Raw genomic sequence first — 23,112 nt, 5'->3', positions numbered from 1 at the left:
CATACATCTTGCAAAATGCTTCCCAGTTTTTGCAACCAAAATGGGTTACGCTCTCAGAATTATATAGATTTACTTCAAAGTCCACATCGTGATGAGTCCTTAGGTGAATTTTCTTTGTTTCAGAAATTTCATGGTCTTCAAAATCCATCCTCTCCAAGACATAGCGTCTTGCATGGCATGGGATAAGCTATACTCGAATTGTAAAAGATGAAAATTACACACTGAAATAGTTGAAGTCATGCTTAATTATGAAAATAACACTTGTCGTCGTTGTGTACCGTTTCAACTTCGAAGGTCTCCTCGAGCTTAATGCTGAAGCGCCGATCATCGTCCAGGTGAGGCATGTCGCACAAACCTCGATCGTCGTGGCACCAGTCGCACTCCGCCGGGAGACTTTCGTCGTCCGATGATGATGACGACATATCCTACGTTCATAATTCAAAACTACATCATTTAGGGTTTGTCAACACCGAGGCATCCTAAAAGCCTAAGCTTTCATCATTTAGGTTCTTATCGACACCGAGGCACCCTAAAAGCCAAGGTTTTATCATTTAGAGTTTGTCGACGTCGAGGCACCCTAAAAGCCTAAGCTTTCATCATTTAGGTTTTGTCGACGCTGAGGCACCCTAAAAGCCTAAGCATACATCATTTAGGTTCTCATCGACACCGAGGCACCCTATAGAAGCCAAGTTAAGTTTTCATCATTTAGGGTTTATCGATGCCGAGGCACCCTAGGTTGGGCCTAATCACTTGGCACTAATCACTTGGCTCTATTGCCACCTATGTTGGGTTTATCATCTAGGGTTTATCGATGCTAACGAGAATTCTAAGTTGGGCCTAATCACTTGGCTCTATTGCCCCCTATGGTTTAATGCAGCAAGAATGGCGGGGCAGTTGATCCTACTTAATTAAGTACTAAGATACCCCGGCCCATGCATTAGTAGCAAGTACCCCATATGTCCGATTTTTAGCAAAGTCATGCTAAAATTCACGGAAAATTTTAGCATGACCTTTGCTGAAAATAAGACATATGGAGTACCCGAATTTTCCGGAACGGAAGTTAATCAACATTCCGGCAAACTCAAGGGCCTCTCGGGGTACCTGCAAAATCAGCACGAGACGATGGTCGGAGAAAAACCCCAGCAAACTAGCACCACAATGTGCCTCTACTTTCATATGGATGAAAAGGCCACAGACCATATGGTCCTCTGCTTTCATATGGACAAAAATCAGCTCAACTTATGTGAGCTTCCATTCCAGATCTAATAGGTCACCCAACAAAAAATCATGAATAGTTTTAGCTGAAAAAAAACCATGGATTGCTGTTAACTGAAAATTAGTGAAAGAAAATGTTGCTGATCATGGATTATTGTTAATTAAAAATAGAGCATCTGGCTTGTCTTATCATGTTCACTAAGTCCACAAAAATGAATAGGTTCAGTAAACTTGAAGTACTCAACACTAAACATGGTTTAGAGCTCACTACACTACACTACATCGTGCAATGGTTCAGACCTCACTACACTAGAACAAGCTCACTACACTACACTACACATGCTTAAACTCTGAACATAAACAAACACCAGCAATGCAATATGTAAACTACCTCTGTTTCTAGGCAACAAGAGTTATCATCAATGCTTTTGAGTTTACTAAGTACCTTCAGTTCTGAGTTTTAAATGTCAAAAGAGCTTCACAGAATCTTGAATCCTCCAAATCACTCTTAACAGTTCTGCATTGCACAAAGGCAGCAATGAGCCAATGATATCAGTAGCAATAATAGGTGCTTACATTCTCATAACGTCAGTATTAGTTAACCAAAATTCAACCTACAGAGTTCTAGTACAGTGAGTAACTCCCAATTCTTTTAATAGAAGCACAATTAACAACACAACTAGGGAGTCTAGGACAATGCCACCAGATAGAATTTGAAGGAAAAACATTCTTCCAGAACCTTCAAGCCACAATCATACATAGAGTGGCTGATCATATAAGCTATATTTAAATAAACATCAACTAAACTTGATGACAAGAAAAACTACAATCACATTGATACAAACTAGAGCATATAGCAATAGTAAATTGCTGCTCCATATAGCAATAGTAATGCACCTAATCAACATTGTAGAGCATCCTGTCACAAACTTGTTCTGATCCTGCAAATTAATGGGGAGGAAGAACTAGGGAGGGAGGGAATGGTAATGGTTCAGAGAAGAACAATAGTAATGCTCCATATAGCAATAGTAATGCTCCATATGTTCTGATCCATATAGCAAGAAGAACTAGGGAGGGAGGGAATGGGGAGGAAGGGTGGCGAGGGAGGAAGGAGAGGTACCTAGGCGGGCATGGCCAGTCGCTGGAGGGGTCGGGGACGGGGTCGGCGGCGGCATCGAAGGGGTGGCTCGAGGGCGTCCGAGCTTGTCTGGGTCCTCGTAGTCGAAGAGGAAGACGACGGCGGTCCTCCTGGGCGCCTCGGTTGGTCGTGGGGAGGCCGGCGGCCACGTGCTTCGCGGGTCGGGGGGCGCGGGGGCGGCGGCGCGGGGGAGCGGGGGCGGCGGCGCGGGGGAGCCGGAGCGGGTGTGGCGAGGGATGGAAGGGGATCTAGCGAGGGAGAGGGAAGGAGGTATCGGCCGAAGGGCCGGGTATCCAGCTATAGAGGGGGGAATGTTAGTAACGGCGCACCATCGAGGGGTGCGCCATAAAAACACTCATAGCAATGGCGCACCATTCTCTGGTGCGCCATTAGTAATTTTTTTTTCCGATAGCAATGGCGCACCCTCCTCTGGTGCGCCATTAGTAACTTCTTTTTTTCATTATTTCTTGTTGCATCTAATAATTTGTTTTTTATCAAATTTGTTATTTTCATGAGAACTAGAACAAAATATATCATCAAATATCATCAAATTTGTTTTTTTAATATCATCAAATTTGTTTTTTATTTTTAATTGAAAATATCATCAAATTTGTTATTTGAAAATATTATCAAAAAGCGGGGGAGGGTGCGGGGTGTCGGCGGCCGCGGTGGAGCGGGCCGGGGGAGGGTGCAGGGGGTCGGCGGCGGCGGTGGAGCGGGGGAGGGTGCGGGGGGTCGGCAGCGGCGATGGAGCGGGGGAGGGTGCGGTGGGTCGTCGGCGGCGGTGGAGCGGGGGAGGGTGCGGGGGGTCGTCGGCGGCGGCGTGGGTCGGGGCAGCGGGGGGAATTAGCTAGGGGGGCGAGGGAGAGGGATGAAGGGGATCTGGCGAGAGAGAGGGAATTACATAGGGGGAATCTTACTAAGGGCGCACCAGCGGTCGGTGCGCCATTAGTAATCTTTTTTTTACATAGCAATGGCGCACCGGGCAGAGGTGCGCCATTAGTAATCTTTTTTTAAATAGCAATGGCGCACCAGACAGAGGTGCACCATTAGTTATCTTTTTTATATATAGCAATGGCGCACCAGCCAGAGGTGCGCCATAAGTAATTTTTTTTGTTCCATGTAATAATTTTTTAGAAAATGAATATGAATATGAAACAGTAATATTTTTTATAAAAACAGTAATAATTGTTGTTTAACATCAATTGTTGTCTACACTATTTTTTTATTTTTTTAAAAATGAAGAGGGGAGAGGAGGCGCGGGTGGGATCGAGATCGAGATGGAGGGGGAATCGAGATCGAGATGGAGGGGGAATCGAGATCGAGATGGAGAGGGATCGAGATCGAGTGTCCTCATGAATATTCAATATTTTATCATATTGAATATGAAAAAATATCATCAAATTTGAAAAAATATTCATGAATTCAAAAAGTGCCCATGAAATTTAAAAATATTCATGATATCAAAAAGTGCCCATGATATTTAAAAATATTCATGATATCAAAATATATACTAATGGCGCACTTCTACAGGGTGCGCCATTAGTAGTTTAAACTAGTAATGGCGCACTGTGAGGCGGTGCGCCATTAGTAGTTTTGCAAAAAAAAGAATAAAAAAAATTCAGTACTGGCGCACTCCATGTCTGGTGCGCCATTAGTATGTATGTAAAAATGAAAAAAAATTATCACTAGTGGCGCACCAGTTTTCTGGTGCGCCATTAGTGTCTTCCACACTAATGGCGCATCACCAACTGGTGCGCCATTAGTATATAGTAGTGGCGCACTACTTCCCTGGTGCACCATTAGTGTCAATCCTATCTATAGCCCTTTTCCTAGTAGTGTTATGAGTAGGAGAGGGGGAACGAAAGGGAGAGGAGGAGAAGGAAAGAGGGGGCCGGCCCCTGGCCCTAAACCAATTCGGTTTGGGCCTTGGGGGGCGCGCCCCACACTCCCCTTGCTGCCCTCTATTTCCACTAAGGCCCATGTAGGCCCATTAAGCGCCCCCCCCGAGGGGGGGGGTTCCGGCAACCCCCGGTACTCCGATATATGTCTGAAACCTTCCGGAACCTTTACGGTGTCCGAACATAGTCGTCCAATATATCACTCTTTAGGTCTCGACCATTTCAATACTCCTCGTCATGTCCGTGAACATATCCGGGACTCCGAACTACCTTCGGTACAACAAAACACAAAACTCATAATACCGATCGTCACCGAACTTTAAGCATGGGGACCCTATGGGTTCGAGAACTATGTATACATGACTGAGACACGTCTCCGGTCAATAACCAATAGCGGAACCTGGATGCTCATATTCTAGGAAGATCTTTATCGGTCAAACCGCATAACAACATACGTTGTTCCCTTTGTCATCGGTATGTTATTTTCCCGAGATTCGATTGCCGGTATCTCAATACCTAGTTCAATCTCGTTACCGACAAGTATCTTTACTCGTCCCATAATACATCATGTCGCAACTAACTCATTAGTTACAATGCTTGCAAGGCTTATAGTGATGTGCATTGCCGAGTGGGCCTAGAGATACCTCTCCGACAATCGGAGTGACAAATCCTAATCTCGAAATATGCCAACTCAACAAGTACCTTTGGAGACACCTGAAGAGCACCTTTATAATCACCCAGTTACGTTGTGATGTTTCGTAACACACAAAGTGTTCCTCCGGTAAACGGGAGTTGTATAATCTCATAGTCATAGGAACGTGTATAAGTCATGAAGAAAGCAATAGCAACATATTAAACAATCAAGTGCTAAGCTAACGGAATGGGTCAAGTCAATCACATCATTCTCCTAATGATGTGATCCCGTTAATCAAATGACAACTCATGTCTATGGCTAGGAAACATAACCATCTCTGATCAATGAGCTAGTCAAGTAGAGGCATACTAGTGACATTCTGGTTGTCTATGCATTCACACATGTATCATGTTTCCGGTTAATACAATTCTAGCATGAATAATAAACATTTACCATGATATAAGGAAATAAATAATAACTTTATTATTGCCTCTATGGCATATTTCCTTCAAAGTCTACATAAACCCAAATGCTTTGATCATTTCATCAAAGCGAATGTTCCAACTCCGAGATGCTTGTACCAGCCCATAGATGGAGCGCTGGAGCTTGCATACCTTGTCAGCATTCTTAGGATCGACAAAACCTTCCGGCTGCATAATTTACAATTCTTCCTTAAGGAAACCATTAAGGAATGTCGTTTTGACGTCCATTTGCCATATCTCATAAACGTAGAATGCGGCAATTGCTAACATGATTCAGACGGACTTCAGCTTCGGTACGGATGAGAAGGTCTCATCGTAGTCAACCCCTTGAACTTGTCGATAACCCTTAGCGACAAGCCGAGCCTTATAGATGCTCACATTACCATCCGCGTCAGTCTTCTTCTTAAAGATCCACTTATTTTCTATGGCTTGCCGATCATCGGGCAAGTCTTTCAAAGTCCATACTTTGTTTTCATACATGGATCCTATCTAGAATTTCATGGCTTCAAGCCATTTGTTGGAATCCGGGCCTGCCATTGTTTCTTCATAACTCAAAGGTTCACCGTTGTCCAACAATATGATTTCCGGGACAGGGTTGCCGTACCACTCTGGTGCGGAACATGTCCTTGTGGACCTACGAAGTTCAGTAGCAACTTGATCTGAAGTTTCATGATCATCATCATTAACTTCCTCTCTACTCGGTGTACGAACCATAGAAACATCTTCCTGAGCTGCGCTACTCTCCGATTCGAGAGGTTGTACCTCATCAAGTTCTACTTTCCTCCCAGTTACCTATTTCGAGAGAAACTCTTTCTCCAGAAAGTATCCATTCTTGGCAACAATGATCTTGCCTTCAGATCTGAGATAGAAGGTATAACCAATAGTTTCCTTAGGGTATCCTATGAAGATGCATTTTTCCGACTTGGGTTCGAGCTTTTTAGGTTGAAGTTTCTCGACATAAGCATCGCATCACCAAGATTTCAGAAATGACAACTTAGGTTTCTTCCCAAACCATAATTCATACAGTGTCGTCTCAACGGATTTCGACGGAGCCCTATTTAAAGTGAATGCGGCAGTCTCTAAAGCATAACCCCAAAATGATAGCGGTAGATCGCACCATATCCAATAGAGTGTGATTACGATGTTCAGATGGACCATTATGCTGAGGTGTTCCAGGCGGCGTGATGTGTGAAGCAATTCCACATTTCCTTAGGTGTGTGCGAAACTCATGACTTAAATATTTTCCTACACGATCTGATCGTAGGAACTTTATTTTCCTGTCATGTTGATTCTCTACCTCGCTCTAAAATTCCTTGAACGTTTCAAAGGTCTTAGACTTGTGTTTCATTAAGTACACATACCCATATCTACTTAAGTCATAAGTGAGGGTGAGAACATAACGATAGCCACCGCGAGCCTCAACACTCATTGGATCGCACACATCAGTATGTATGATTTCCAACAGGTTGGTTGCTCGCTCCATTGTTCCGGAGAATGGATTCTTGGTCATTTTTCCCATGAGGCATGGTTCACATGTGTCAAATGATTCATAATCAAGAGACTCCAAAAGTCCATCTGCATGGATTTTCAACAATGTGACCAGTGCGGTAGTCCCACAAGTATGCGGGACTATCATTATCAACCATACATCTTTTGGCATTCACACTATGAATATGTGTAACATCACGTTCGAGATTCAATAGAAATAAACCATTGACCATCAGGGCATGACCATAAAACATATCTCTCATATAAATTGAACAACCATTATTCTCGAATTTAAATGAGTATCCATCTCACATTAAACGAGATCTAGATACAATGTTCATGCTCAAAGCTGGCACTAAATAACAATTACTAAGGTTTAGAACTATTCCCGTAGGTAAATATAGAGGTAGCATGCTGACGGCTATCACATCGAGCTTGGGATCATTCCCGACGCGCATCGTCACCTTGTCCTTCGCCAGTCTCCTCTTATTCCGCAGCTCCTATTTTGAGTTACAAATATGAGCAACCGCACCGGTATCAAATACCTAGGAGCTACTAAGAACGCTGGTAAGGTACACATCAATAACATGTATATCACATATACCTTTGGTGTTGTCGGCCTTCTTATCCTCTAAGTACTTGGGGCAAATCCATTTCCAGTGACCATTTCCCTTGCAATAAAAGCACTGAGTCTAAGGCTTGGGTCCATTCTTTGGCTTCTTCTCGGCAACTCACTTACCGGGCGCGACAACTCCCTTCCCGTCCATCTTGAAGTTCTTCTTACCCTTGCCTTTCTTGAAACTAGTGGTCTTATTCACCATAAAGACTTGACGCTCCTTTTTGATCTCCACCTCCACTGATTTCAGCATTGAATATAACTCTGGAATGGTCTGCTCCATCCCTTGCATATTGTAGTTCATCACAAAGCTCTTGTAGGTAGGTGGAAGCGACTGGAGGATCCTGTCAATGACTGAGTCATCTGGAAGATTAACTCCCAGCTAAGACAAGTGGTTGTGCAACCCAGACATTTTGAGTATATGCTCGCTGACAGAACTGTTTTCCTCCATCTTACAACTTCAGAACTTGTCGGAGACTTCATATATCTCGACCCGGGCATGAGCTTGGAAAACCATTTTTAGCTCTTGGAACATCTCATATGCTCTGTGTTGCTCAAAATGCTTTTGGAGCCCCGGTTCTAAGCTGTAAAGCATGGCGCACTGAACCAGGGAGTAATCATCACTATGGGACTGCCAGGCCTTCATAACGTCTTGAGTTGCTGGGAAAATGGGTGCGTCACCTAGTGGTGCTTCAAGGACATATGCTTTCTTGGCAGCGATGAGGATGATCCTCAAGTTACAGACCCAGTCCGTATAGTTGCTACCATTGTCTTTCAGCTTGGTTTTCTCTAGGAACACGTTGAAATTGAGGGCAACATAACATGGGCCATTCGATCTACAATACATATTGTAAAGACATTTTAGACTAAGTTCATGATAATTAAGTTCATCTAATCAAATTATTTAATTAACTCCCACTCAGATAGACATCCTGAAAGTGCAACTATCCCTGGGTGGTTTTGGTCATTACTAACCAAATATGGCTCATTGAACTAATACTATTTCAAGATGATTATTTCAGAAAGTTCAATGATTGGCATGGCATGGATTAGGAATGTGGACCCCTCAAAATGCTAAGGACACACATTGGCTCAAGCTCAAGACTCTACATTTTCATTTTACTGATCCAAGATCACATTGAGTCCATAGGAAAGCCAATACTATTAAAAGGGAATGAGGTGTTTATTAATGGCTTACTTGCTCAAAATGCTTAGTGATATGCTCCAAAAAGCCTCAACCACTTTCTCATATGCACATATGTCCCAAACCAAAAAGTTAAACTCGGTCCCACCGAAATTATCTATCCGGTGACACCGAGTTCACTTGACATAGCCACTGCCAGAAACCCTAGTCATTTCGGTTTCACCGATAGGGATCTCGGTCTCACCGAGATGGGATTGCAACTCTCTGTTTCCCTTCGTAGCATTTCATCCAACCGAGATGAGCGATCGGTCCCACCGAGTTCGCAATGCAAACTCTCTGTTTCCCTTACGTAACGTTTCGGTCTCACCGAAATGAGCGAATCGGTCCCACCGAGTTTGCCTGACCAACTCTCCGGTTAGCTTATTACCAAAGTCGGTCCTACTGAGTTTGTGTAATCGGTCCCACCGAGATTACGTTATGCCCTAACCCTAATGGAATCAGTCCCACCGAAAAGCCAAACGTTCACATTTTGAACTGAATCGGTCTCACCGAGTTTGGTGAATTGTGTGTAACGGTTAGATTTTGTGTGGAGGCTATATATACCCATCCACCCTTCCTTCATTATGAAGGAGAGCCATCAGAACGTGCCTACACTTCCATCATTCATTTTCTGAGAGAGAGAGAACCACCTACTCATGTGTTGAGACCAATATATTCCATTCCAACCATATGAATCTTGATCTCTAGCCTTCCCCAAGTTGCTTTCAACTTAAATCATCTTTCCACCAAATCCAAATCTGTGAGAGAGAGTTGAGTGTTGGGGAGACTATCATTTGAAGCACAAGAGCAAGGAGTTCATCATCAACACACCATCTATTACCTTTTGGAGAGTGGTGTGTCCTAGATTGGTTAGGTTTCACTTGGGAGCCTCCGACAAGATTGTGGAGTTGAACCAAGGAGTTTGTACATGCAAGGAGATCGCGTACTTCATAAAGATCTACCCTAGTGAGGCAAGTCCTTCGTGGGCGATGGCCATGGTGGGATAGACAAGGTTGCTTCTTTGTGGACCCTTCATGGGTGGAGCCCTCCGTGGACTCGCGCAACCGTTACCCTTCGTGCGTTGAAGTCTCCATCAACGTGGATGTGCGATAGCACCACCTATTAGAACCACGCCAAAAATCTCCGTGTCTACATTGCGGTTGCTCCCTCCAAAACTCCTCCCTTTACCTTCATATGCAAATGTTTTACATTTCGCTGCTATACTCTTAGACTTGCATGTGTAGGTTGATTGCTTGACTTGTGCTAAGTTACTAAAATCTACCGAGACTTAAAATTGGGAAAAGGCTAGATTTTTATTTGGTCAAGTAGTCTAATCACCCCCCCTCTAGACATACTTTCGATCCTACAAGTGGTATCAGAGCTTTGGTCTCCATTTGCCTTGATTTCCATAGCTTTGGTGATCATAGCCTTGGTTTCACAACCTAGGAGAGTATGGCGTCTAGCGAGGGAAATTACCACCATAGAGGTCCTTACATTCATGGTACTAATTTTGCTAGTTGGAAGTGTACGATGAAAATGAATATTCTTGGACATAACCCCGCCGTTTGGGCTATTGTGTGTATTGGCTTGCAAGGTGAATTCTTTGATGGGAGAGAACCGAACCGTGAAGCTAGCGTGGAAGAGTTGAAGATGCTGCAATACAACACTCAATCTTGTGATATCCTCTTCAACAGATTGTGCCCTGAAGAATTCAACAAAATCAGCTGTCTTGAGAATGCAAAGGAAATTTGGATACTTTGATTGATATGCACAAGAGTACTGACTCCGTCAAGGAATCCAAATTGGATGTGCTTCGAAGTCAACTTGACAAGTTCAAAATGAAGGATGGTGAAGGTGTCGCTGAAATATACTCTAGGCTTGCTCTCATCACAAATGAGATTGTCGGCTTAGGAAGTGAAGAGATGACCGATAGATTCATCATCAAGAAGATCCTAAGAGCCTTGGATGGAAAATATGATACCGTGTGCACATTGATCAAAATGATGCCCAACTACAAAGCTCTCAAGCCAACAGAAGTCATTGGAAGAATTGTTGCTCATGAGATGTCACTCAAGGATAAGGAAGAGCTTCACAACAAGTCAAGCGGTGCTTACAAAGCCTGATGTGATGCTCCTACATCATCAAGTGAGAAACAAGCCTTCAATGAAGACTTGAGCCTAATGGTGAAGGACTTCAACAAGTTCTAATGGGAAAGAAGTTCCAAGTCAAGGTCCTACAATGAGAAAAGATCTTCGAGTCATGAACGAAATTGCTACAATTGTGGAAGACCCGGACACTACTCCAATGAGTGTACGGCCCCCTACAAAAGAAGAGAAGATTAACCTAAAAGGAGAACTAGAAGAGAAGAATCACCACCAAGAGAGAGAAGGAGTAGAGATGATCATTATCAATGAAGAACATCACGGAGAAGCAAGGATTCGGAAAGGAAGGATAAGTGATCCAGGAGCTACACAAAATGAAGACATCAAGATTATGTTGGTGAATGGGTATCCGTCTCCTACTCCGACAATCACTCCGAGAGAAGTTATCACTCTGATTCCAAATATACTCAAGATGATGGTGTGGCCGGTCTAGCACTTGTGTCAACCAACACCTACGACAATTTGACTCTCCAAATGAAGGAATTGGAAGATGCTTCATGGCCAAAGGCCCAAAGGTATCACACCCCGAGTATGTTGACTTCAATAGTGATGAAGGTGATTTGCTAGGTGATGATTATTTACTTGTTGACAACTCTAGTGATGAAAACTATGATGAACTTGCTAATAATCATGCTAATCAAGATAAAATGAATGATGATGATAAGAAGGAGATTGAGCGTCTAAATAAAGAACCAAACACTCTTAAGTTAGCTCATGAAACTACCTTGGAAAATCATCGAGAGCTTTTAAAGACTCATGAGAAGTTACGCTTTAAAAAGCTCAACCTTGAGCAAGAGCATGGGTTCTTAAAAGCTATCAATGATGATCTTCACAAGAAAAGTTCTTCTTACATTGCCAAGCGTTTACTCTTGTCTACTTACATGCCACAAGTTAAATATAGCAACAAGAGTAAGAAAGATTCTTCTAGTAGTAACAATAATCATGTTAAATCCAATGTTGTTGCTTCTAGTAGTTCTATTGATTCCACTAATGATTCTCTTAGCCAAGTTACACTTGAGAAAGAAAATAGCTTATTGAAGGGAATTATAGAGAAAGGTGTTTACAAGAGCCTTGTCGGGAGTAAGCAATTTGAGGAGATTGTACGCAAGCAAGGAAGGCACCGGAAGAATCAAGGTATTGGTTTTGAACGAAAGTTCAATACCAATGGAGTTGAGTGGGATGAAGATCAATACCCTAAGATGAAGTTTGTTCCTCAACAAGAGAAGTATGATCCTGCTTCCTTCCAAGGGACACAAGCTCAAGATGATCTTCCACCACAAGACCACAAGCAAAAGGGCAAGGACAAGCTTCAAGAGGAGATTGATGCATTTGAAGAAGCTCCTAAGGCCTTGGTCAAGTGGGTTTCCAAGACTACATCAAGTACGACTACAACTCCAAGGATTCCCATCAAGATGATGTGGATCCCGAAGAAGAAGAACTAGAGAGTTCTTGAGGGTGACTCCGCCAACACACTTCACTCATATCATTTTGGCGAGGATAAGTGCAAACAACTTCCACATCTTTCACTAGTTCAAGGAGCCACAAACCCTCTTGTTGGTAAGTCAAGGGACAAGGTAACCTATGGCCTTCATGGACATCATCTCGTGTGAACATCACTCTATGTCTATGGATATCCTTGTTTGTTCCCTGTGGGACTAACCCGTGTAGGTATTGAAAGTGCAACTCACTCCAATGGATTGCTCCAAATGATCTACATCAACATTGAGCATCCACATCTTCAACACCTACATGAAGTCATCATCGACAAAACCCAAGGTTAGTTCATCCCTCTTAGGGGGGATATCACATCTATGAGGAGCTTTACTCTAATCAATTGAGCTAAAGCAACTCTAATGGTGTGAACACAACAATGCTTTATGTAAAAGTGGCAACCCCACTTGTGCTTAAACGATGAGTATGACCTACGATCAAATGTTCTCATTTGACTCCTAAGTCAATATACTCATATATAGATGACCTAGTCATCACAAATTGCTTGATAGAGCATGTTTCGCCACATATTTGATTTGCCATTTTATTGTGCGAGCATGTTGATTGCATATTTTACTCATCCGAGGACATCCACTTGTTGTTTTGATTGTTCGGCATTTTCTGTTTTGCCAAGTGGATGGACAAGAATGCCTAAGAACCTCCTCTAGCAATCTCGGAGTCAAGAGATGATGTCCATGAAGGCCATAGGTTACCTTGTCCATTTACTTGTTCAAATTGTGGACAAGGTAACCTATGGCCAAGGTAACCTATGGCCTTCATGCTACATCACACAGTTTGAACAAGTCAGATTCAAACCACTCAGTGTGAGGAGCACTCGGAGTCCCCGATTCTCATAAACTTAAACTTCCAAAACCTCTCTCTGCATTTCGGTCTGACTGATCCATACATTTCGGTCACACCGATTTCACTGAGTTGATCTAGGTTTTCAATCTCAGTGCAACCGATTTGAACTTTTCGGTCACACCGAGTTGCAGTAACCGCTTGCGATTCTGCATCTTGGTGCCACCGGGTTGTTCCTCTCGGTCACACCAACAGGGTCAGGATATAAATACCGACAGGTGAGATTTTGGAAATTTCTTCAAACCTCCTCAGCCCGCGCGTGCCTGCTCTGCCACCTCAGGTCTTCGGATCGTCTCCTCATCGCCAATGACCTCCCGCCGCTGGTTTCCATCGTCGTCAACGGGATTCTGCCCTGCCATTGACATCGTAGCGAACTCCCGCTGAACTAGGGTATGCGTTCGATCTTGTGTGCTAAATTCCTTACTCTGATTCCTAGCACATTGCTTTGCCATGATCATTACCACGTATGTTATCAGTCTATCCTGAGAAAACTCCCTTTAGGTTAGGTTTGATTCAAAAATTTAGGGTTAGGTCTCCGCCAAACTCATCTCAGACCGACCAAGTTGTAGAAATCGGTCCCACCGACTTGGCTTAGGCCATTGCACATGCGCTTTTCAGTCTGACCGAAAATTGCAAATCGGTGCGACCGAATTCGATTCTCTATGAAACCCTAGCAATCTCGGAGCCACCGAACTGTGACTCGGTCTGGCCGAGTTCACTAGTTTAGACTCCAACAGTTTCTTCGGTATCACCGAATTTAACAAATCGGTAGCTCCGAAATGATTTATGTGGAGAACTAAAACTAAGTTTTTGACTCATTTGTTTTGCATAAACTCTGCACTTTGTGATGCTCATCTATTCTACCTCATATATATCTATTCACAGGGTTTGTTGTCAGTTTGCTTGCCAGGATGTCTGACCAAAGTGACAGTCAGAATAAGTCAGAAGAGCAGGTGCAATTGAGTGAGGGCACTAGTCCCTCAAGTAGCTATGATGAGGGTAGCCGGACACTCCCGGTAATTTTCCCAATGCAGCCACCAGAATAAGGAAGTAGAAAACCTCAGATTCTGAAGATGAGGACTATGTGGCTATTGAGGAGGAAGTTAGCTCCAAAAAGGAAGTGCTGAAGAAAGAGTATGGTACTGCTGCAACAACTAAGCCTAGATTGCACAAGAAGACCCCTGCCAAGAGGGTGCCAACCCTAAAGGCCAAAGCCTCAACTGCAGAAATCTCTAAGCCAACTAAAGAGGCTGCTGGAGAGGGAAAGAAAAGGAAAGAGAGATCCCTGACAAATCTTGAGCCACACAAGCTTGGATCTGCGCATTATCTATTGTCCGGTCTGCCCATAATCAACACAATCTTAAGGCATACTCTATTACCCAAATCTGGAGATCACAAGATGATCAGAGGCCATTTAATCAACCTGCTGCAGATGTTTGAGCATTTACCATTGCACCCAGAATTTGAGGATAACGTAGTTGTGATGAATGCGGATGATCCTTCATCGGCACAAGCACAAGAGAAGAGGGCAAAAGCACAAGCAGAAAAGGCTGCAAGGATGCCAAGTGCTGAGGAAGCATCTAAGGTGTTCTTAAAGAGCAAACAAGATCAGCTAGGTTATCTGATTCAGGCAACTTTGAGGATTGAGAAGGGCTTGACCACCCTGACTCAAAATCAGGAGAGCTTGGAGAGGATCGTTGAGACAAAGTTTTACGATCTTGATCTGAAAGTAACTGAGATACAGACTGCAATCCAACAGCTCCAGGAGGAAGCAGAGGAGTGATACGTCTCCAACGTATCTATAATTTTTGATTGCTCCATGCTATATTATCTACTGTTTTGGACATTATTGGGCTTTATTATCCACTTTTATATTATTTTTGGGACTAACCTATTAACCGGAGGCCTAGCCCAGAATTGTTGTTTTTTGCCTGTTTTAGGGTTTCGAAGAAAAGGAATATCAAACGGAGTCCAAACGGAATGAAACCTTCGGGAACGTGATTTTCTCAACGAACAAGACCCAGGAGACTTGGACCCTACGTCAAGACACAAAAGAGGAGGCCACGAGGTAGGGGCGCGCCTACCCCCCCCCTCCCCGAGGCGCGCCCTCCACCCTCGTGGGTCCCTTGTTGCTCCACCGACGTACTCCTTCCTCCTATATATACCTACATACCCCCAAATGATCAGATACGGAGCCAAAACCCTAATTCCACCACCGCAACTTTCTGTATCCATGAGATCCCATCTTGGGGCCTGTTCCGGAGCTCCGTCGGAGGGGGCATCGATCATAGAGGGCTTCTACATCAACACAAAGCACCTCCGATGAAGTCTGAGTAGTTTACCTCAGACCTACGGGTCCATAGTTATTAGCTAGATGGCTTCTTCTCTCTTTTTCGATCTCAATACAATGTTCTCCCCCTCCTTATTTTTGCGGGGTGTTTGTTGAGACCGATGAATTGTGGGTTTATGATCAAGTCTATCTATGAACAATATTTGAATCTTCTCTGAATTCTTTTATGTATGATTGGTTATCTTTGCAAGTCTCTTCGAATTATCAGTTTGGTTTGGCCTACTAGATTGATCTTTCTTGCAATGGGAGAAGTGCTTAGCTTTGGGTTCAATCTTGCGGTGTCCTTTCCCAGTGACAGTAGGGGCAGCAAGGCACGTATTGTATTGTTGCCATCGAGGATAACAAGATGGGGTTTTCATCATATTGCATGAGTCTATCCCTCTACATCATGTCATCTTGCTTAAGGCGTTACTCTGTTTTTAACTTAATACTCTAGATGCATGCTGGATAGCGGTCGATGAGTGGAGTAATAGTAGTAGATGCAGGCAGGAGTCGGTCTACTTGTCTCGGATGTGATGCCTATATACATGATCATACCTAGATATTCTCATAACTATGCTCAATTCTATCAATTGCTCAACAGTAATTTGTTCACCCACCGTAGAATACTTATGCTCTCGAGAGAAGCCACTAGTGAAACCTATGGCCCCCGGTCTATCTTCATCATATTAATCTCCTACTACTTAGTTATTTCCTTTGCTTTTACTTTGCCTTTATTTTACTTTGCATCTTTATCACAAAAATACCAAAAATATTATCTTATCATATCTATCAGATCTCACTCTCGTAAGTGGCCGTGTAGGGATTGACAACCCCTATTCGCATTGGTTGCGAGGATTTATTTGTTTTGTGCAGGTACGAGGGACTCGCGCGTAGCCTCCTACTGGATTGATACCTTGGTTGTCAAAAACTGAGGGAAATACTTACGCTATTTTGCTGCATCATCCCTTCCTCTTCGGGGAAAACCAAGGCAGTGCTCAAGAGGTAGCAAGAAGGATTTCTGGCGCCGTTGCCGGGGACGACTACGCAAAAGTCAACATACCAAGTACCCATCACTTACCCTTATCTCCTGCATTACATTATTTGTCATTTGCCTCTCGTTTTCCTCTCCCCCACTTCACCCTTGCCGTTTTATTCGCCCTCTCTCTCTCTCTATCCTCCCTCTCTTTCTCTATTTGCCTCTTTTTGCCCGCTTGCTTTTTGTTTGCTTGTGTGTTAGTTTGCTTGCTTGTCACGATGGCTCAAAGTAATACTAAATTGTGTGACTTCACCAATACCAACAACAATGATTTTATTAGCACTCCGATTGCTCCTCTTACTGATGCTGAATCTTGTGAAATTAATACTGCTTTGCTGAATCTTGTCATGAAAGATCCGTCTTCCGGCCTTCCTAGTGAAGATGCTACTACCCATCTAAATAGCTTCGTTGATTTGTGTGATATGCAAAAGAAGAAAGATGTGGATAATGATATTTTTAAATTGAAGCTATTTCCTTTTTCGCTTAAAGATCGTGCTAAAGCTTGGTTTTCGTCTTTGCCTAAAAATAGTATTGATTCATGGAACAAATGCAAAGATGCTTTTATCTCTAAGTATTTCCCTCCCGCTAAGATCATCTCTCTTAGAAACGATATTATGAATTTTAAGCAACTTGATCATGAACATGTTGCACAAGCTTGGGAGAGAATGAAACTAATGATACGTAATTGCTCTACTCATGGTTTAAATTTGTGGATGATTATAGAAAACTTTTATGCCGGATTGAATTTTGCTGCTAGAAATCTTTTAGATTCGGCCGCGGGAGGCACTTTTATGGAAATCACTTTAGGTGAAGCTACTAAAGTCCTTGATAATATTATGGTTAATTATTCTCAATGGCATACTGAAAGATCTACTAATAAAAAGGTGCATGCGATAGAAGAAATTAATGTTTTGAGTGGAAAGATGGATGAACTTATGAAATTATTTGCTAATAAGAGTGTTTCTTCTGATCCTAATGATATGCCCTTGTCTACTTTTATTGAGAATAATAATGAATCTATGGATGTGAATGTTGTTGGTAGGAACAATTTTGGTAACAACGCGTATAGAGGAAATTTTAATCCTAGGCCTTATCCTAGTAATCCCTCCAATAATTATGGTAATTCCTACAACAATTCTTATGGAAATTATAATAATATTCCCTCTCATTTTGAATATAATATTAAAGAATTTATTACTTTGCAAAAGAATTTTAATGCTTTGATTGAAGAAAAATTGCTTAAGATTGATGAGTTGGCTAGGAACGTTGATAGAATCTCTCTTGATGTTGATTCTTTGAAACTTAGATCTATTCCACCTAAGCATGATATCAATGAGTCTCTCAAAGCCATGAGAATTTCCATTGATGAGTGCAAAGAAAGAACCGCTAGGATGCATGCTAAGAAAGATGCCCTTATAAGAGCGTGTTCTTCTAGTTCCTATGAAAATAAAGATGAAGATCTAAAAGTTATTTATGTGTCCCCTATTAAATCTTTTTTTTGCAATATGAATCTTGATAATGATGGGACTGAATTTGATCCACCTTTACCTAGAAGGCGTTCCAAGAATTCGGAATTTGTTGATCTTGATGCTAAAATTGATGAAAGTGGGATTGAAGAAATTAAAACCCTAGATGTTGTTAAACCCACTATTATGGATTTCAAGGAACTTAAATATCAAAATTGCTCTTTTATTGATTGTATTTCCTTGTTACAATCCGTGCTAAATTCTCCTCATGCTTATAGTCAAAATAAAGCGTTTACTAAACATATCGTTGATGCCTTGATGCAATCTTATGAAGAAAAACTGGAATTGGAAGTTTTTATCCCTAGAAAACTATATGATGATTGGGAACCAACTATTAAAATTAAAATTAAAGATCATGAATGCTATGCTTTATGTGATTTGGGTGCTAGTGTTTCCACGATTCCAAAGACTTTGTGTGATTTGTTAGGTTTCTTTTGATGATTGCTTTGTAAACTTGCACCTTGCAGATTCCGCTATTAAGAAACCTATGGGAAGAATTAATGATGTTCTTATTGTTGCAAATAGGAATTATGTTCCCATATATTTTATTGTTCTTGACATAGATTACAATCCTTCATGTCGTATTATTCTTGGTAGACCTTTCCTTAGAACGATTGGTGCAACTATTGATATGAAATAAGGAAATATTAGATTCCAATTTCCATTAAGGAAAGGCATGGAACACTTTCCTAGAAAGAAAATTAAATTACCTTATGAATCTATTATGAGAGCCACTTATGGATTGCCTACCAAAGATGGCAATACCTAGATCTATCCTTGCTTGTTATGCCTAGCTAGGGGCGTTAAACGATAGCGCTTGTTGGGAGGCAACCCAATTTTATTTTTATTCCTTGCTTTTTGATCCTGTTTAGTAATAAATAATTTATCTAGCCTCTTTTTGGTAGTGTTTTTTTGTGTTTAGTTAGTGTTTGTGCCAAGTAGAACCGTTGGGAAGACTTGGGGAAAATCTTGTTACACTTGCTGTAAAAAACAGAAACTTTAGCGCTCACGAGAACTACTGCCATTTTTATTTGGAAAGTGCTATTTAGTTAACTTTTTTTGTAGATGATTAATAGATAAATTCCTCACGTCCAGAAATTTATTTTAGAATTTTTGGGGTTCCAGATCTTGCCCTAGCTACAGATTACTACAGACTGTTCTGTTTTTGACAGATTCTGTTTTCCGTGTGTTGTTTGCTTATTTTGATGAATCTATGGCTAGTAAAATAGTTTATAAACCATAGAGAAGATTTAATACAGTAGGTATAACACCAATATAAATAAAGAATGAGTTCATTACAGTACCTTGAAGTGGTCTTTTGTTTTCTTTCGCTGACGGAGCTCACGAGATTTTCTACTTTAAGTTTTGTGTTGTGAAGTTTTCAAGTTTTGGGTAAAGATTTGATGGATTGTGGAACAAGGAGTGGCAAGATCCTAAGCTTTGGGATGCCCATGGCACCCCCAAGATAATCTAAGGACACCTAAAAGCCAAAGCTTGGGGATGCCCCGGAAGGCATCCCCTCTTTCGTCTACTTCTATCAGTAACTTTACTTGGAGCTATATTTTTATTCGCCACATGATATGTGTTTTTCTTGGAGCGTCTTGTATGATTTGAGTCTTTACTTTTTAGTTTACCACAATTATCCTTGATGTACACACCTTTTGAGAGAGTCATACATGATTTAGAATTTGTTAGAATACTCTATGTGCTTCGCTTATATCTTTTGAGTTATATAGTTTTGCTCTAGTACTTCACTTATATGTTTTAGAGCACGGTGGTGGATTTGTTTTATAGAAACTATTGATCTCTCATGCATCACTTAGATTATTTTGAGAGTCTTAATACCATGGTAATTTGCTTAAAATCCTAATATGCTAGGTATTCAAGATTAGTAAAATTTTCTTATGAGTGTTTTGAATACTAAGAGAAGTTTGATGCTTGATGATTGTTTTGAGATATGGAGGTAATAATATCAAAGTCGTGCTAGTTCAGTAGTTGTGAAATTGAGAAATACTTGTGTTGAAGTTTGCAAGTCCCGTAGCATGCATGTATGGTAAACGTTATGTAACAAATTTGAAACATGAGGTGTTATTTGATTGTCTTCCTTATGAGTGGCGGTCAGGGACAAGTATCGTGGTTCTAAGTCTGATAGTAGTGTAGGGGGTAAGTATGGAGAGGCAAGATCTTAGCTATGGAGAAGTTGTAAGCACGCAAGGTTTATGAGTTCGGACCCTTCTCGGAGGAAGTATTAGCCCTACGTCTCGGAGCCCGGAGGCGGTCGACTGGATTATGTGAGTATGAATTACAGAGGTGCGAACCCTTGTCTCGGAGGAGGGGTGGCTTATATAGAGTGCGCCAGGACCCCGGCCAGCCCACGGTACAAAGGGTTCAATGTACATTAGGGCAGGGCGTTACTGGTAACACTAGTAATAAAGTGCTATGATGACCATAAAAGCTACTTAATGACCGACCGTTAGCGTGCGGAGTGACTTTAGGTCACCTGGCCGTCGAGTGGTTGGATCTTGGTCGAGGGATTGCTTCTTGGTCGAGTGTCTTCGAGTCTGTCGATTGGAACACCTCCAAGTCGATTGAAAGGTGATTTCTTCTAGAGATGTCCTTGGGTAGGGCAGTTAGGACAGGTCCATGACCCTACCCTAGGTACATAGCCTCATCATTAGCCCCCGAATGGATCGAAGTTTGAGTGGGGAAGGAGTTGAGAACCTCTCCGACTCGTTTTTCATGCCGTGAGCATATCTTGTTTCGGATCAAAGGACCTGAGTGATGACAGCAACTTCCTTTTCAGTCGCCTTGATCCATTCTTAATTCTTCGTCGAGTGAGTTTCTTTACTTGTAAGGCTCCGAGTGACGGTGCGTAGGAGATCTTTGGTCTGACAAGTTTTTTGCTGCCCGCAGATTTCGTGGGATCCGAATTTTGGGAAGCGCGCGGGACGGGGGAGGCCGCAGTAATCGGATGGGATAGAGCGGAGCCGCCTCGATCCCCGCACCGCCTTTTTCGCCACGTACCGTGCGCGCGATCGTTACGGGATTTGACAGAGCCACCTGGGCCTACCCGTCAGCCACTCGGAAGCGGCCTCATATAAGGCGTTGGACCGGAGTCTCCCGAATAGTGCGTTCCCATTTCCTCTTCTCCTCTTGACACCCCTCCACTGCGCTCGCTCTTGCCCCAGCATCACCGCTCCATACGCATCTCGCCGGCGACAATGGGGAAGGAGAAGACGGCGGCTCTGGAGCGGGCAAAGAAGGCGACGGCAAGGTCGAAGGGGAAGGTGACCAGCCGGGGCGGATCTTCCTCGCGGACCGGCCTGCCGAAGGGCTGGATCCAGGGCGACTGGATCCACTCGAGGATCACCCAAGAAGACCTCGACGACCTGGCCGAAGGGGGGCTGATCCCCTATGACTCGGCCCGGCTTCCGGGGAAGGAATCTGAGCCGCAACCTCGGGAGGGTGAGCGTGTGCTTCTTGCCACCCACGTTGACTGTGGATTTTCCTTGCCTCCTCAGCCTTTCTTTCGAGGGTTTCTGAACTTCTTTGGGGAAAAACTCCACCATTTTACCCCCAACTCAATCGTTTATCTCGCCGCTTTCATTTCTTTGTGTGAGAATTTCCTGGGTTGCCGGTCTCACTAGGGTCTTTTCAAGCATATTTTCACTTGTCGCTCCCAGACAGTGAAAAAGGCTAATCCGAGTGACGAGAGGACCCAAGTGATACAGATGTGTGGGGGTCTTGGCATCCAGACGAGAGGGAAAAGCTCCTTTCCGGCCATGATTCTTCCTGACTCAGTTCGCGGATGGCAGTCGACCTGGTTTTACTGTAAAGACCAGTCGACGCCAGGGCAATCGACTAGCCTCCCTCCCTTTACCATGGACCGAGTGGAGAAACCCTCCCCTTTGAAGGTGCTCCCGGAGGAGAAGGCGCACGTGAAGGTGTTGGTCAATCGAGTGGTCCAGCTTATTCGTGACGGGGTCACCGGTATGGATCTCTTGGAGGTCTTCTTTCAGCGGCGCATCCAGCCTCTTCAAGATTGAGACCATCCGATGTGGATGTATTCGGGTCTTGAAGACTCCACTCAGATCCACCCGGAGGAGATCCGCGACGACACACTGGAGAAGTGGCTGTCGGGCATTACCGGGAACAAGGAAAATCCCAGGGGAGCCAGGAGAGTTCCCCCATTCGACCAGTCTCATGCACCAGAGCAGGTCTGATTCTGAGTTTTTTCTTGTAATCTGAATTCACTCGCGCAGCTGCCTATATTGCGTCGACTGACTTGGTTCTCCCTGCTTTCTTTCAGGCCATTATTGAAATGTATTCAATGCCCAACGGGGAGCAAGAGCAAGCTCTGGAAGGTGAGGCGAGTGGCGGCGACAATGGCGACTGGACTTCCGATGGTGAAGGGGATGGAGGAAGCGACGACTCAAGTGATGGAGAAGAAGTCGAGTCGCCCCCTCGCAGGGAGACTCAAGTGATGGACAAGGCAACTGCTCAGGCTGGTCAGTCTTCGAAGGGTCCTCGGATCTCTTCACCAACCCCGACTAAGAAGGCGCCCAAGCACCCCAAAGTTGCAGAGCCGAGGACTCGGAAGGCGTTGCCGAAGATCAAGATCGATATCCCTGTCGCCTCGGCGTGAGTGTCTCTCTTTGTATTCACTCGACGCTTCGTGCTGTTTGTTTTTCTTGTTTTAAGTGGACGAACTTTGGAATTGTCAGCGCTGCCACTTTCGGGACCTTAGCTTACAGGGATGATGATGAGGTGATGGAGGATGCGGTCACTTCTAATCCGGGTATGATTTCTGCCATACTATCTTTATTCGGTCGATTCAACTGCAATGTGCATCATTGGGTGACGTGATTTTGGCAATTGAACTTTGCACAGCTCCCAACATTATTGACCTCCCTGATGATGATGAAGAGCCCGAGAGGCCTTTGACGAGGAAGGATAGGCGAGCTCCTGTAAGTGAGGCGCTACAGTCGACGTCGAGTGCGGAACCAGTCGTTCAGGACATTGGCAACATCAATCGGGGTTCTGTTAC

Source organism: Triticum urartu, chromosome 6A, assembly GCF_056163025.1.
Source record: "Triticum urartu cultivar PI428250 chromosome 6A, HENAU_Tu73, whole genome shotgun sequence".
NCBI classification, from domain to species: Eukaryota; Viridiplantae; Streptophyta; class Magnoliopsida; order Poales; family Poaceae; genus Triticum; species Triticum urartu.
The sequence above is the reverse complement of the archived record's forward strand: the minus strand, read 5'-3'. Positions refer to the sequence as shown.